The following is a 17362-nucleotide window of genomic DNA, read 5'->3' as shown; positions in this document are numbered from 1 at the left end:
ACAGCGAATGATAAGTTAAATCATCTGTCTGTAAACAATTGTTGGAAAAATGACTTGTGTCATGCACAGAGTAGATGTCCTAACCGACATGCCAAAACTATAGTTTGTAAACAAGAAATTTGTGGAGTGGTTGAAAAACGAGTTTTAATGACTCCAACCTAAGTGCGTGTAAACTTCCGATTTCAATTGTTAGTGTGGAAGATGGGCGACACCTGGAGGGTGTGGAGACAAGCACAAAGACAGGTGAAAGAGATCAGGCAAGTATCAGTGGAGTGAGCTGTTCTGGAGCCAGATTGTAGTTCATAAAGAAGTTTGTGCTCAAGAAGGTATCCCTCAAGTTGATTAAAAACAAATCTCTCAACAACTTTGGATAAGGTGCTGAGGATTGACACAGGTCTGTAGATTCCTACATTTGTTTTATTGCTTTTCTTGTGAAGTGTAACCACCCAGGCTGTTTTGAGATCCTTGGGAAATGTACCACTACTTATTTTTTATTTTATTTAACCTTTATTTATACCGGTTTTTCTCAATGACGTAACATCTCTTTTCGAAGGGAGACCTTGTCCAACTAATAGAAAGGTTTACAATATGCGTTATCATTTTAGCAGTGACACAAGCACTATCTTTTATGAATCTTGCAGGATGGTTATCCAGCCCAGTTGCTTTGTTTGTGCTCATTAAGCATAGTAGATTGGAAACATTGTCCTCTGTTACCATGCACAGCCCAAACAAATAATTTGTGAGACCTTTGCTATGGTAAAAGTTGTTTATGAAAGACTGGCCATAGTGTCCAGAGCAGATGGGTAACTTAACCAGAGATGAGGCTATAGTTGTAGAAAATGTGTTTAAATTTGCAAACTTTGCTTGGTCAAAAACATAAAATGTCATCACTATCCATGCCAATTCTACCTTATGGGGAGTTTTTGAGCCAATGTCCATTCAAATTTTCCACAGTTTGAGGCTGATGTAAGTTGTCATTAACGGCATCTATATAATGTTGTGATTTGGCCTTACCCATTTTGTATCCTGCCTGGTTTCTACAGTTAATATAACTGTCATAATCTTGTTGTAGATTTGTCCTTCTGAATCTGGCCAGATAGCGATCCCTTTTCCTTATGAGGACTAAGATCTGGGAAATGATCCATTTCCCTGACCGCTGTTAGATTTGAATTTGACTCTGACAGCTGGTGCTTAAAGCTAGTGAGGGAGATGAATCTCCAGCTTCAGTGATTTTTGCGGTTCGTTCCAGTCATTGGGTGTCTGGTTAGACTGTAAACTCTCCTTCCAGACCCATATCAAACATCTCCAATCCAAAGTTAAATCTAGAATTGGCTTCCTATTTCGCAACAAAGCATCCTTCACTCATGCTGCCAAACATACCCTTGTAAAACTGACCATCCTACCAATCCTCGACTTTGGCGATGTCATTTACAAAATAGCCTCCAATACCCTACTCAACAAATTGGATGCAGTCTATCACAGTGCAATCCGTTTTATCACCAAAGCCCCATATACTACCCACCATTGCGACCTGCTCACCTGCTCTCGTTGGCTGGCCCTCGCTTCATACTCGTCGCCAAACCCACTGGCTCCATGTCATCTACAAGACCCTGCTAGGTAAAGTTCCCCCTTATCTCAGCTCGCTGGTCACCATAGCATCTCCCACCTGTAGCACACGCTCCAGCAGGTATATCTCTCTAGTCACCCCCAAAACCAATTCTTTCTTTGGCCGCCTCTCCTTCCAGTTCTCTGCTGCCAATGACTGGAACGAACTACAAAAATCTCTGAAACTGGAAACACTTATCTCCCTCACTAGCTTTAAGCACCAACTGTCAGAGCAGCTCACAGATTACTGCACCTGTACATAGCCCACCTATAATTTAGCCCAAACAACTACCTCTTTCCCAACTGTATTTAATTTTTATTTATTTATTTATTTTGCTCCTTTGCACCCCATTATTTTTTATTTCTACTTTGCACATTCTTCCATTGCAAAACTACCATTCCAGTATTTTACTTGCTATATTGTATTTACTTTGCCATCATGGCCTTTTTTGTCTTTACCTCCCTTCTCACCTCATTTGCTCACATTGTATATAGACTTGTTTATACTGCATTATTGACTGTATGTTTGTTTTTACTCCATGTGTAACTCTGTGTCGTTTTATCTGTCGAACTGCTTTGCTTTATCTTGGCCAGGTCGCAATTGTAAATGAGAACTTGTTCTCAACTTGCCTACCTGGTTAAATAAAGGTAAAATAAAAATAAAATTGGCAGCATAGAACTGGAAGGTAAGGTGGCCGAAGGAGGAATTGGCTTTTGGGGTGACCAGTGAAATATACCTGCTGGAGCGCGGGTGGGTGCTGCTATGGTGACCAGTGAGCTGGGATAAGGCGGGGCTTTACCTAGCAACGACTTATAGATGACCTTGAGCCAGTAGGTTTGGCGACGGATATGACGCGAGGGCCAGCCATCGAGCGCATAAAGGTCACAGTGGTGGGTAATATACGGGGCTTTGGTGACACAACGGATGGCACTGTGATAGACTGCATCCAATTTTCTGAGTAGTGTTGGGGGCTATTTTGTAAATGACATTGCCGAAGTCAAGGATCGGCAGGATAGTCAGTTTTACGAGGGTATGGTTAGCAGCATGAGAGAAGGATGCTTTGTTGCAAAACAGGAAGCCGATTCTAGATTTAATTTTGGATTGGAGATGCTTAATGTGAGTCTGGAAGGAGAGTTTACAGTCTAACCAGACACCTACGCCTTGTTAATTTGTGGAATTTCTTTCCTTCTTAATGCTTTTAAGCCAATCAGTTGTGTTGTGACAAGGCAGGAGTGGTATACAGAAGATGGCCCTACTTGGTAAAAGACCAAGTCCATATTATGGCAAGAACAGCTCAAATAAGCAAAGAGAAATTACAGTCCATCATTACTTTAAGACATGTAGGTCAGTCAATTCTGACATTTTCAGGAACTTTGAAAGGAGTGATCTATCAGCCAGAGTGTTACCAGCTACAATCTCTGTATACTGCTATTGTGCCCTTGAGCGATGCACTTTACCCCTAAGTGCCCATTAGCTTCGCCCAGCCTGTGTTGTGTGTCAAGTTGGTCACTGACACTTTAAGTTCAAATTACCGTTGAGTCTTTCAAGCTTCCATTAAGGTTGTACTATTGGTTATCGATGACAATGTGGAAGAAGTAGATGCTATTTTACATAGGGTCAATGAAAATGTGACTACCTCAATTCGGTCTTACAGTATGTAGCAACATTTGAAATGGTGTTTTACATTGGATAGAAGTAGAGACTCGGAGCTACAAAATTGTATACTTCAGTTGAGGAACCATGGAAAGTAATTTTGCTTTGAAAGTTAAACATGTAACCCCACTTGAGAAAATGGCCCCACCCATTTCTTTAAGGATTCACGTGAGGACTTGTGCTAAACAGAGTGAGTAGGGTAGTAAACAACAAAAGATTTAATGACTAAAAGTGGTTAAAGTAACAGCCTACAATAATCAAATCAAAGTTTGTCACATGCACAGGATATAGGTGTAAACTGTACAATGAAATGGTTACTTGCATATTTGCGTAGTAGCAATATCAAAAATAAAGTCTCAATATACAGTACCAGTCAAAAGTTTGGACACCTATTCATTCAAGGGTTTTTCTTTTATTTGTACTATTTTCTACATTGTAATAGTGAAGACATCAAACTATGAAATAACACATATGGAATCATGTAGTAACCAAAAAAGTAAATAATAAAATATATTTTATTTTTTAGATCCTTCAAAGTAGCCAGCCTTTGCCTTGATGACAACTTTGCACACACTTGGCATTCTCTCAACCAGCTTCATGAGGTAGTCACCTGGAATGCATTTCAATTAACCAGTGTGCTTTGTTACTATGAAATAACACATGTATCTAACAGCCAAAGATATTAGCACTGAAAATGACTAACTACACTAGCTTACAGTTAGCTAGCAAGCGGTTGTTAGCTAGCTAACGCTCAAGCTAACATTTGCAAGCTACCCAATTATGATGGGACAAACTATTTAACCTGAACGACCATCACATTCATAATTCGTAGTGATTGTTCAGTCAGCCAAAACACCCTTGGTCAGAATAACGTTAGCCGTTTTCCACTCGTCAGTCACTCAGTCACACTAGAACTAGAGTACTTGCAAATATTCTGGTGAACCTCACGTGCTGGTGGCGGGTAAATTAAATCACTGGCTGGGTCAAATATCCATAACCCAGCACCAACAGAAAACAACCCAACGATTGACCCAATGCCTGCAACACGGCAATTGCGTCATCCAAACAACTCTTACATCTCAAAGCCATGCATGCAAGAAGCCTTACCCTGTCATGTGTACACATACTGTATTTCTCTGTCCTCAGTTTGATTTAAGGCCTATATCTGTATTTTTGCCTTGTTCCTTCTCACTTTCTAGAAGCAATCAGGTACAACACATGATCAGGATGAGCTAGCTACTAGTTTAAAGTGATGAAATATCTCATTCTTACAAAGAATGAATATTTGGGCTACATTTATGAGAATACACGCATTGAGGTGCTTCAACACCTGCATTGCTTGCTGTTTTAGGTTGGGTTTCTGTACAGCACTTTGAGATATCAGCTGATGTACGAAGGACTATATAAATAAATTTGATTTGACTTATAAATCTTGAAGACGATACACTCATTTATCACTCAAAATAAGTGTTGTGTGAGTGCACCACAAACATATTTCCAGGGTGTTGATGCATCCTCCTCCCAAGGCTCTTCCAACACATCGGGAAGGGAAAGGTATCCATCTGTCAGAATTAAGGTTTGCTTTGATGTCAAATCATATCATATTTTTGCTAGCTAGCTATCTTAGCTGTTGTGTCCAATTCTGTATTACCATTAAAAGGGGGACGCATCACAAGCCAACTTCACTGGCATTTCAGGGTCGTAATGCATCAGGACCTGTTCAGATGTTATGAGCCGTTTTGCCTCCAGAAATGCATTTTCACACTGCTCTGTCCACCACCATGTCCTATTCTATTCCAGAAGCTGATTTAGAGGCTGGAGTACTGCTGAAAGGTTTGGAAGGAATCTTCTGTAGTAATTGATCAGTCCCATGAAGATCTCACTTCTGATATTCTGTGGTCGTGGTGCCTGTACCACTGCCTCGATTTTGTCCTGTGTTTTGTGCAATCCATTGCAGTCAATTTCATGTCCACAGAAGACAATCTTGTCTTTGAAGAACTCACACTTCTGTAAGTTTACCTGTAGACCATACTCTTTCAGTCTTTTCAGGACCTCTTTCAGGTTAGCCAGGTGCTCTGTCGGTGCGTCCTGTTATGATCATGTCATCCAGGATACACTGGGTTCCTGGGATTCCTTGCAAAATCTGGTCAATAGTTCATTGCCAAATGGCTGGGGCTGATGCAATGCCAAAAACCAGGCGGTTATACCTGTATAGACCTTTGTGTTTATTGTCAGGTACTGTTTGGAGCTCTCTTCAACCGGTAGCTGCAGGTAAGCCTGTTTCAGATCAATTTTACTGTAGTGTTTCCCACCAGCTAGTGCAGCAAAGATATCATCCAGATGTGGTAGGGGGTATTGGTCCACATGCAACATTGAATTCAGTTACCTTGAAGTCCCCACACATTCTAACAGACCCGTCTTTCTTCACAATAGGAACTATGGGTGTGGCCCATTCGCTTCTGTCCACTTTCGTCAGGATCCCTGTATCCTGCAAGCGATCAATTTCCACTTCCACCTTTGGTCTCAGGGAGTATGGAACAGATCTGGCTTTGCAGAATTTTGGGGTTGTGTCATCTCTTAGTACAAGTTTTGCTGTGAAGCCTTTTACTGTTCCCATCTGAAAATTGTGTTGTATTTCTTCCGCAAGTGTTCCAGTGTTTGGTCTGTGCCTTTCTCTTTGGACTGGAACGTGTGGAGCATTTTCAAGTCACACCAGTTCAGCTTTATTTTTGAAAGCCATTCCCTGCCAAATAATGGGGGGCCAGTTCCAGGCACCACATACAGCTGTAACTGCTGTGTTTGCCCCCCATAACGCACTCTGACCTGCAACGCCCCCATTGGGCTCAAACTCTCTCCTGAGTAGGTCTTCAGCAACACATTTGTGTTCTTCAGCTTGATAGCCTTAAAGTTCTCATTGTAGACTGTAGTGGAAATCATAGACACTGCAGATCCTGTGTCCAGCTCCATTTTGAGGGGTTTGCCTTCGATGTCTGGTGTCACCCATATTATGCTACTGCTGGGAGAAGTCACTGTTAACTCCATTGTACCAATTAATCGTTCATCTGAATCACTGCCACTGTTCTCTGCTAGTGCATTCACAGACCCTTTAATTTTCTCAGTTTTCCTTTTGTGACTGAATTTTGCTTTGCATGCTCTTTGAATGTGCCCCCCTTCTACTGCATTTGTGACAAATTTCGTCTTTGAAACGGCAGTCCTCTGCTCTGTGACCATCTCTGTCACACCTGTTGCATTTTTCGGCCACACGGGGGCGCTGTCGGCTGCATGAACTTGTGCAGGGAAATTTGTGACAGGTCAGTACTTCTTTTACTTTGCAACTCAAATGCATCTTTAGTCGCGATTTCCATAGCCACAGCAATTTCAACCGCCTTTGCAAACGTGAGCTCTGATTCTGTGAGCTAACGTTTTTGAATGTCATGCGCAGTGTTCTATGTTATTCTGGTATTAACTCGTTTGAGTAAATGTGAAGCTCCAGTTCAATTACTTGTATTCAGAGTCTTTCTTAGTACTCATTTATATAATAAGTGTTAAGACACTACAATGGCGACCAGGATGATTACCTGCAGTGTGCATCACGAATACAGATGGAGCTCGTAGGAAGAGGAAGATTTTGACTATGTAGCACAACAGCTAGCAAGCAGTGAAGACGAGGGGAGAGCTGACGAGAACGAGGCGGCAGATCAAAGACCCGTGGATCCAGAGGTAAAGAGAACGGCTAGCATCGGGAAAATAGATGTGTTTGACGACACGCAAGAAAACTGGGCAACTTACATTGAACGACTGGAACAGTACTTCATTGCAAACGACATTGCTGATAACAAGAGTACCAGCGTTGAGTTTAATTGGCCCAAAAAGTACAGTTTGCTAAGAGATCTGACTGCCCCTCTGAAGCCCTCAAATAAAACATTCACAGAGATTGTGGAGATATTGCAAAATCACCTATCCCCCAAACCACTCTTCATCGTTGAACGTTTTCGTTTCCACAAGAGATCAGAATGAGGGGGAGGGTGTTAGTTTCTTCAACTCTGCTACATATGTACTGTCTGAACATTGCCAGTTTGGAGAGAACCTAAATGACACATTAAGGGATAGATTTGTTTGTGGACTGAAACAGAACAACACTGCACATGACCAAGGGTGCTCCATCCTTAAAGGGGACATCAGTAATTAACAGAACACAACTTTTCTCCCACATTCACCGTAATCATGTTCCCCTCCACACTTGGCACGTCTTTCCCTCCTTTACATTGAAAAGCTCCATTACCCATTCTTTCGCATTTAAAACACTACAATCTCTGACATTTAAACTAAGGAATCCTATCTGTACTTTTCTTGTCCCATAACCTTCTCAAACCTCAGCAGCACTGATGGGCTTTCATTTCTTTGACCAGCTTTCCTTGACCCACTTGGCCTCAATCACTCTTCCTCCCTTCACATTTTCTATAATATAATCTATGGACATAGATATTGGGACCCCAGTAATGACTCCAATCTAGCATAAGCACCAGTGACATGGGTTTTTATTTTATCTTTTTCTCCCCAATATCGTGGTATCCAATAGGTAGTTAGTCTTGTCCCATCGCTGCAACTCCCATACGGACTCAGGAGATGCGAAGGTCGAGAGCCGTGCGTCCTCCGAAACACGACCCAGCACTGCTTCTTGACACAATGCTAGCTTAACCCGGAAGCCAGCCGCACCAATGTGTCGGAGGAAGCACGTACACCTGGCTACCGTGTCAGCGTGCCCGGGCCCGCCACAGGAGTCACTAGAGCGTGATGGGACAAAGACATCCTGGCCAACCAAACCCTCCCCTAAAATGGACGACGCTGGGCCAATTGTGCGCCACCCCATGGGTCTCCCGGTCGCGGCCAGTTGCGACAGATCCTGGACTTGAACCAGGATCTCTAGTGGCACAGCACCTTAGACCATTGCGCCACTCGGGAGGCCCACCAGGGACATGGCTTTTAAGCTTATTCCCATTAAGCTATTCAATTTTCAGAATCTTCTCTTGCTGAGCCTGGCTTTCACAAATATTAACAATCTACCATTTCCAATGAACTGAGCTAATTTGACTTTCTACTGCCGACCATTCTTGTCCTTGACCATCATCCTCCTGCTCCATACTCCTCCTGCTCCATACTATCAGAACTGACACCCATATTGTTCACATTCCAGTACAGCTGTTGCTTCACTGACTTTTTCTCAATTTCCTCCATTTTTGTCCGCAGTACTCGCCGCCATTTCCCCTTAACAGCTCACGGAATCTCCGCCAGTTCTTTTGTGTCCCTGACCTGTATGAAGCTACCCACAATAAGGATTAGCTTCTGGTAAACTGTTTGCCACTATAAATGTTGCTGCCACAGGTTTGCCACAGATTCAAATAGAATCTTGAGAGAATTGTCTGCCACAAAAAAAACTCAGGTGAACTGTTTGCCACTAGTGGAAATAAATATTATTGTTGCCAAAGATTTGCTGCAGATTCACCACTAGTGGCGAACATTTGCAACATTTTTGGCACACGTTTTAGTTTGCAGCAAATTTATTTTTGTATGGGTTGGCTATAGATATAGGTGCATGACTGTATTTATACAGTCAAATTAATTGTGATTTCATCATAATGTAGCTTTCCAATATTGTTTGAATAGCTCAATGTTAATATATTCTTATTTTCTGTATTAAATTGCCAGTGTACGTGGCAATATTGTATTAATGTGCAAGACATATTTTCTACAATGGCTCTCTGTTCCATGGTGTTCTGTTGGGCCAGTATTTGGTCCTGCTTTCCTGTGCTCAAAGTTATAGGTGCTATTCTACACAAGATGGCAGCAGCATACAGTACTGCCAAGAGGACCCTGCTACCAGGTTTCCCTAATAGCTCTGCATAAGTCTATGGAAGGTTGCTGGGGTGCTGCATAAGGGGCCTGTGTTCAAACATTTTCTCACATTGAAAGCAAAGGATCCCTTGCTGTGTTCCCACAATGCTTAGTTAAACATCTCTTTTCATCTACATCCCTCAAACACAATGACTTCAAAGAAATATGCAAACGTCTGATATGCAAAACTCACCACCTTTCTTTTCACATTCCCTTTAGAGCAACTTCCTGTTGTTTTTATAGGGGCTTGACCAACGTTTTCGATCTTTTCATCTAGGAACCATTTGAACTTTTTAAGGATTGTTCTGAACTTTCACTCTCCTGGATGGGATTTTATCTCTGTTCGATAACTTTTGAAAGATCCTTCAAGGCTGGAACAAGTTATTTTACTGTCACATGTAGATTTCCAGTTGCTGGTGTCAGTCATTAAAATTCCAAAGCTGATGAAGCAGATTCTCCAATTCATTACATAGATTGGTCAGCACATTTACCAGCTTGTCCCTAGCAATGACTCATTGCACTGAATGACTGGTCAAATTCAGGTTGACAGCCTGTTCTCCTATTTGTCCCAGTGGCAGGAAACAAAGAGGCAAAGTTGTCCTAATTGGGGAAAGGGAATAATGGCCCTACAGTATTTCACCAACAGAGCAAACAGTACTCTTGCCACATAATTGTGGCTTGAAACTGCATGCACTGTGCTGATGTCATGTCACCATCTTTGTGGGAGTGATGGGTTCCATTTGACACCCCACTTTCATGCTGTGCAACGAACCTTTCGACAGTGTCAACCTCTATTACAAAATGGTACCCTTGATGACAGGGACAAGAGCAGGAGAGAAAGTGAATGTGGGGTTACTTGTTTTGGGTACACTGGTGTCGTGTCTTTGGCTATGCCGGATTAAGTGATATGACATGCTATTCTATAAAATCCTTTCTCTGTAATTATTACCTGATTGAGCTAATCATGTACATGTAATTAACTAGAAAGTCGGGGCACCACGAAAGAGTGTTTATAGAGCTGTTATCTTCCGAATAAACTCTGAAAGACCTAGTAATATTTTACATCAATAGCAGTCAATATTTATCATCACCTTAATTCAGTCATCTGAAAGTTGTAAATTCTTGGTTATCTGCACGAACCCTGGCTAACATGTTGAATCAGCAGTACAAAATTGGGTTTAATTATTTATTTACTAAATACCTAACTAATTACACATAAATCATAACTTGATGAATAATTATGTCATAAAGGAAAACGTCCCTAGCGGGCGGAACAGATATGACAGCTTGTTACACAAAAGAAAAGGGGCTGGGTTTGAGTGAAAGAGCGGGAAGAATGAGGAACAAAGGGCGAAGCTGTGCTATCGTAAATACAGTATCTTATACATTCTAAATTACCGCCCATTTGGAACAGGAAAATGCAATAAATATTTACTCTGAGCTGCGCTTCGGTAGGTTGGTGGTAGATGGAAGGCCGTGTTGCCAAACCGAGTCCTTTGAAGAATGTCACTGGTGGTCAATTGGATACGTTGCAGTAACGTCGTTGTGTGGTAGACAGTAGACTCTGTCTGTTCCTTCCTAACCTGCGTTTGCAGCTGTTGCGAACTCAACGGCTAGGAGGTATCACTTCTGTAGTGAATAAGAGTTCAAAGTTAATGCCGTTCGCAACCAAAGCTCACGCTTTGTTCTGGCTTCGTTCTGTAGTTATGTGAACCATTCTGACATCGAACCGTCATCCTCACATCCTCGGAACTGGAGGTTATATTGTCGTCAAGGCTTTATATAGGAAGGGAGAGGAGGGCGTGTTTGAGAATTTTATAGCCCATGTCCCTTCACAGGGGCAGGCTACTGATTGAGCAGAGCCCTAACCGTATGAAAACCCAAATCTCACCATTTTAGTAGCTAAAATCACATCTCATCCCATCACAAATAATTTTAAATAAAACATTTCAATTGAACAACAATTTAGAATACGATAACTCTGTGTAGACTTTCCACTGTAGAATTTGTCATCTTATCATTGATAAGAATGTCTTGGATGACAACCGAACTGACATCGTATTCATTAAGTACCACCACATATGTTCAATTGGTCAGATTACCAGAATATAGTTCATTTCCCCCCCACCTTCTGATGTTCCCAGAATCTCTATGTTAACCAAGGGGTTTGCAAATGTAACATCAGTAGGGTAGAGAGAGGAAAAAGGGTGGAAGAGGTATTTATGACTGTCATAAACCTACCCCCAGGCCAACGTCATGACACTGATGAGTCTTTTGCCGCCACCAACCTCCGGATCAGGTCTTGATCTTCCAGTGTGAACCCAGTGAACTGGCAGATCCCATCCCATTCAACTTTACAGTAGGTCCAGGACAGAGAGAGAATGTCAAATGATGGCAGGCAAGGGTACCCAGTAAAAAGTTAAAATTGCCACTACTGTACAGTATGCTTGCTAGGCACTGGTTTAAAAGAGTGAATAACAGTAGTTGTTTTGAGGGAATAGTTTGTTTATTTGTGCTCTGCCATGCCACCTATACAACTTCCTTGACTGTTCTACCCATGGCCTTGTGTGTATTTACTAGGCCTACTTTCATGATTTATTAATTCTGCATAGTGTCTCTCAAAGCACTTATACCATGTGTCTTTTCTCTGTACTCTGGATTGGCCAGTTTGGATATCCGTCTCCTGTGCTAGGCTGGGATTGGAGGCAGGATGGAGGAAGGATGCTGGATTAGGCAACTGGAGCAGGTGGGCCTCAGGTGTCAAGAGCAGGCAGGTGGGGAGGGGGATCAGGTTCCCATCATGTGAAGTTGAGTCATCCTGGAGGCAGGGAGTATTCCCATGAGCCAGCAGCACTATGGAGGTCACATGACTGCCTGGATTAGGTGTCATGTTTGTAGCCGAGCTCATCCTCTCTCAAGGGAAGTCGAGGTGGCCATCGGCCAGTTCACACCCAGCCTCAGCCCTCACCAACAACAACTGCAAGACAAAAGTGTGTTTCAAACTCGCATTGGTCTCACATGCAAGATGTTCAACAAAAACAATTGCGCTGGTGCAATGTTTGAAGTTCTATTTTTTTCAGAGGGAATCAAATTAAACACAAAGGTAAAATAAAAGTTAGGATTGAGTCTAAATGAAAACGATATGGTTTAGCTTTAAGAAATTATTCCCTTCTGAAAATGATAGGTGGCAACTTTGCACAAGTGCAAATGCTTAGTAAATCTGGTCCTAAGACCTGTATGTTACATCCTACCACAGCATCATCCCAGTGTCAGAGGTGCTGGTATCAAAGCATTTCCTTAAAATAGCAACTGTACCCAGGGTGATTACAGTCAGCACTAGGAACTGTCCAGATAAGCACTCTCACCTGTACTTACATGAGAGAAACAATGCGACACTGCCAGGACAGGTGAGAGGGAGGGACAGACATAATATATTATCAAATGATCCTGGAACAAATGAGCAATGTCATTATTATGAAAGTGCAGACCTTGTTCTTCCTTGTGAACACCAGTTGGCTGCCCTAGCTTGTTCTGCTATCCCGGTGAAAGAGACAGGCTCGTTCATTCCAAATAAAGCTTTTTAGAAGTTTGGTCTCCGTCATGAAAAAGCTGTTTGTTTGGCTAGCACACAACTTGGTAAAAACGGAATGGGCTCTCTCTATAACTGTAGCCTCTGTTGTGGAAGTCCTTTCAGTGGTAGATGACGCCATGCAGATATTGGATTGCAAACGCCCATTGTGCTCTCCACCCTACTGTTTCCATTCTAGCATTGTGGCCCGTAGTGGGTGTAATGACCCAATACACAAAATATTTATCACAGAAAAAATATAGCTGCAGTAATAAATCAAATGTTATTTGGGGGAATTTGTTTACAGGACAAAATTACTAAAGTAGACATTGCTTAGCTTATTATGTACGCAGGTGTAGTAGTAGTTCACCAATTAACATGTAAACAAGCAATAAGGAAGTCATTTCCTTTCTCTGACTACTAGGCCATACTGTTGTGGATGTGGTCTGTTTATTGTATTTTCTTATCCTGAACTGTTGCTATGTTCACAATGTGTTGTTTATCATTGTTGGTCCGTCAGTCAGCCAAACTTTGACTGACTAACTAACTAAGGTGACCCTTGCGAATCCATTAGGCCTATTATCATGACAGAGGAGGACCCCGTGTCTTGCATGCAAGGGCTATCTATATCTTCACTGGTTACAGCACAACCAAAGCAGAAACCCATTCAATAACAACCAGTCTGGTAGGTGGAAGAATGGGATTCCTGTTTCTGCTAAATGACTCATTACCTGTCAGTTCTGTCTTTCATTATATACTGTAATAGTTTAATACAAAGCAAACTATCATCTGTACTGTTTTGTATAAATGTATTTTCCAAACCTGGATGTTTTTGATCATGTTGTATGGCTTTTGACACAAGGTGTTGTATTGAATTGGGCTTGTATTGAAGAATTCTCTTTTGATATATTAAACAATACTGATCCCACCAAACCTCCACCCATTCTTTCTTTTAAAATGGTTTATGTTCACTTTTAAAAAGTATTGATTTAAATCATATGGACCCAAGTTTTGCATTAATTTGCTCTTGGAGCTGTAGTCTTTGCACGTAGGTCTTTCCTGCACCTCGCGAAAGATGTTCTCTTGATTTTGGAACAGCTCCCTACTGTCAGGAACAAAGGTTGGCGTCAATACAGCCAATGATCCCAATGATCTCAACACATTTACCCTTTCTGTGGAAAAGTAGTGTACTTCAGTCCCATTTTTTTTATTAGTAGTAAGACCAAACCTATTGATATTTTTGTCCTATAGTTATTGTTCCTCTGGTGGCTTTGACCTGTAAACCAGATCTACTAAATGTCCCATCCCTCCACTTGCAAAGCTCCAATCCAGTATTATTGCTGTGCGTGTCTTGTACCCATTTATGGAATTGGCCCGTTTTCCTTTTTAATACAAGCAATGACCATTGTTACATTTTAAATTTGAGTCATTTAGCAGACACTCTTATCCAGAGCAGCTGGAGGGGGGGTTGAGGTGAGGAGGAGGATTATTTCAGATATTCTTTGAGGTAGGGTTTTAGGTGCTTTCGGAAGATGGGCAAGGACGCTGCTGTCCTAGCTTCAGGTTCCACCATTGGGGTGCCAGGACAGAGAAGAGCTTGGACTGGGCTCAGGGGGAGCTGGCCTCCCATAGGGGTGGGAGGGCCAAGAGACCTGAGGTGGCAGAACTGAGTGCTCGGGTTGGGGTGTAGGGTTTGAGCATAGCGGTAGGGAGAGACAGTTCCTCTTGCTGCTCCGTAGGCAAGCACCATGGTCTTCTAGTGGATGCGAGCTTTGACTGGAAGCCAATGGAATGTGTGGAGGATCTGGGTGGCATGGGAGAACTTGAAGGTTGAAAGCCAGTCTGGTTATAGCGTTCTGGATAGGTTGCAGGGGTTTGATGGCACAAGCGGGGAACCCAGCCAGCGTGTTGCAGTAGTCCAGACGGGAGATGACAACTGCCTGGATTAGGACCTGTGTGAGGTAGGGTCGTACTCTACGGTTGTTGTAGCGCATGAACCTGCAGGAGCGAGTCACTGCTTTGATGTTTGCAGAGAACGAAAGGGTGTTGTCCAGGGTCACGACAAGATTCTTTGCACTCTGGGAAGCCGACACTGTGGAGTTGTCAACCGGGATGGAGAGGTCTTTGAGCAGGCAGGTCTTCTCTGGGAGGAAGAGCAGCTCCGTCTTGTTGAGCTTGAGGTGGTGGAACGACATCCAAGCTGAGATATCTGCCAGGCAAGCAGAGATGCGAGTCGCCTCCTGGGTGTCAGGAGGGAAGGTGAAAAGTAGTTGAGTGTCATCCACATAGCAATGATGGGAGAGGCCATGTGAGGATATGACAAAGCTGAGTGACTTGGTGTATAGAGGGAAGAGGAGAGGACCTAGAACCAAGCCCTGGGGGAGACCAATATTGAAAGTATCCTCTCCACGTCACATGGTAGGAGCAGTCTGCCAGGTAGGATGCAATCAAAGAGTGTGCAGAGCCTGAGACGCCCAGCCCTGAGAGCGTGGAGAGGAGGATCTGATTCACGGTGTCGAAGGCGGCGGCTAGATCTAGGAGGATAAAAAGGGGAGAGAGTCAGCTTCAACAGTGCGGAGAGCCTCTGTGACACACAGAAGAGCAGTCTCGGTTGAGTGACCTGTCTTGAAGCCTGCCTGGTTAGTGTCAAGAAGATCATTCTGAGAGGGATAACGAGAAAATTGATCAGAGACCGTGTACAATAGTGAAAATTCACTTTGTCTGAGAAATACAGAGAATTAATGTAGAGGGTCTATGACCGTAATAAGATGTACTATCTATTATTGTTTGAAAGCTATAGGCCCATTATCGTGTCTAGTTGATATAGCCAAGGTTGAGAGCCCTGCGTCACCACCCGGAATACTATAAGATGCACGTGCCTAGGTTAAATGTTAGCCTCTTAATAATTGCATAAGGAACAAAGAGCTAATATCTTGCGATGTCCAAGCATTAAATGATTTAGTTAACCTTAGCTCAGAGAAGCACAGTTAGAGACTGAGCATACATGCGATGTATATTGCTAATAACATTTACTGCTAGACACTTCACCTAATAATAATAATAATAATAATAATAAGTAATAGTTCTCAGAAAAGTTAGGACTACGGTTCATATCCATTTAAAGATAATTAGATTAATTAGTTATGCAATAAGAACACATTTAACAAATGGTACATATCAGAAATCTTTGATAAAAAGAATACAAAATGTCCTAAGTCTTAGTAGCATAGAAAATTCACCGCTGACATACAAATGTACATCAGGAGATTGGTTTTCCTAAGACTCCATAATCAATGTTTAAACCCAGTTTTTATTATTATTCCAAGAGCGCCAAATCCCAGCATCTCCAGTCTAATTAACATCACTTTGCATGGCCCAAAACATTAAAACAAAGACATGAAAACAACACACAAATTCTTGGATCTAGTCATCACAACTCTAATCTAAATTATACAGGCACATCCCTGTGTCGCTCCTCTTTGAACTAGTCGCCATCCGACAAACAGAATAACGGTTACTCTAACAATAAATCCATAGCACTTACCATACAATGAAACGTGTCAAAATTCAATTAATTTAGTCGGTTCAAGTTGCATCAGTCTTCACCCCTCCTGGCTTCAGTGACCCTAGAACTTCTGTGGTAATGTCTCTTCATTGAGATTGCCACAAGGTGTTTGACCCCTGTGATTGACACCATCTGTGGGCTTTCTACCAATACTCAGCGTCAGCAATTCACTAGGCGTATCTTCGTCACTGGCCATCATCGTTCACATTTGTTCACTCTCTTTATATGTCCACTACAACCGCATGCTCAAGTGTTTTGGAAAGAACCTAAAGAAGGGATACAGGTCTATAGTTTTTGACATCAGATGAGTCGAGTGTTGGTTTCTTGAGGAGGGGAGCAACTCGGGCCATTTTGAAGTCAGAGGGGACGCAACCAGTGGTCAGGGATGAGTTGATGAAACAGGAGGGAGAAGGATTTAGCAGAATGGAGAGATGATATGATAGAAGACGATGGAGTGGTGGGAGAGATTGCGATGGCTCATGACCATCTGGGTAGGGGCTGAGTGGCTAGGGTTGGTGGAAAGGGAGACAAAGGGAAACAAAATAGGGATCAGGGGGGTTGCAGTGAGAATACTAGGTGAACAGCCTCTAGTATTGCTTGCCTTGTGAGTTGGAGGGGATTGGGAAAGGGTGAGATCAAAAGAGTGGAAAGATAATCGAAGGCAGACGTCTATAGAGGTTGAAGTCGCCAAGTACAAAGAGTGATGTGCCATTGTAAGGAAATTAGCTTTTCAAGGTGTCAAGCTCATAGAGTTCCTCAAAGGGCACCTATTGGGTGATCGAAGACAACAATGTTAAGCTTTAGTGGACAAGTGACAGCATTGAATTCAAATGAGGAGAAGGAGAAAATAAAAACCTCTTCACTTCGGAGAAATGAGTAGCCCTGTGCCACCACTGCGGCGACCAGATGCACTTGGATTATGAGAGAAAACGTAGTCCGATGAAGAGAGCAGCTGGATTAGCAGTGTTCTCTGGGGTGATCCATGTCTCCGTCAGGGCCAAACATTCAAGGGACTGAGGGGCAGCATAGGCTGAGATGAACTCAACGTTCTTGACCACAGATTGGCAGTTCCAAACGC

At 42.6% G+C, this 17362-nt stretch overlaps 1 protein-coding gene across 1 annotated transcript in view; it reads left to right on the top strand.

Moving 5' to 3' along the window:
- Positions 1 to 287: 287 nt before the first annotated feature.
- Positions 288 to 17362, top strand: part of LOC109869354 (solute carrier family 2, facilitated glucose transporter member 1) — a 40030-nt gene continuing 22955 nt past the window's right edge. Inside the window, exon 1 of the mRNA XM_031804202.1 lies at positions 288 to 394. The gene's annotated coding sequence lies outside the window, so the exon portion shown is untranslated. The remainder of the gene's footprint in view (positions 395 to 17362) is intronic.

Source organism: Oncorhynchus kisutch, linkage group LG24 (assembly GCF_002021735.2).
Source record: "Oncorhynchus kisutch isolate 150728-3 linkage group LG24, Okis_V2, whole genome shotgun sequence".
Lineage (NCBI taxonomy): Eukaryota > Metazoa > Chordata > Actinopteri > Salmoniformes > Salmonidae > Oncorhynchus > Oncorhynchus kisutch.
The sequence above is the reverse complement of the archived record's forward strand: the minus strand, read 5'-3'. Positions and strand labels throughout refer to the sequence as shown.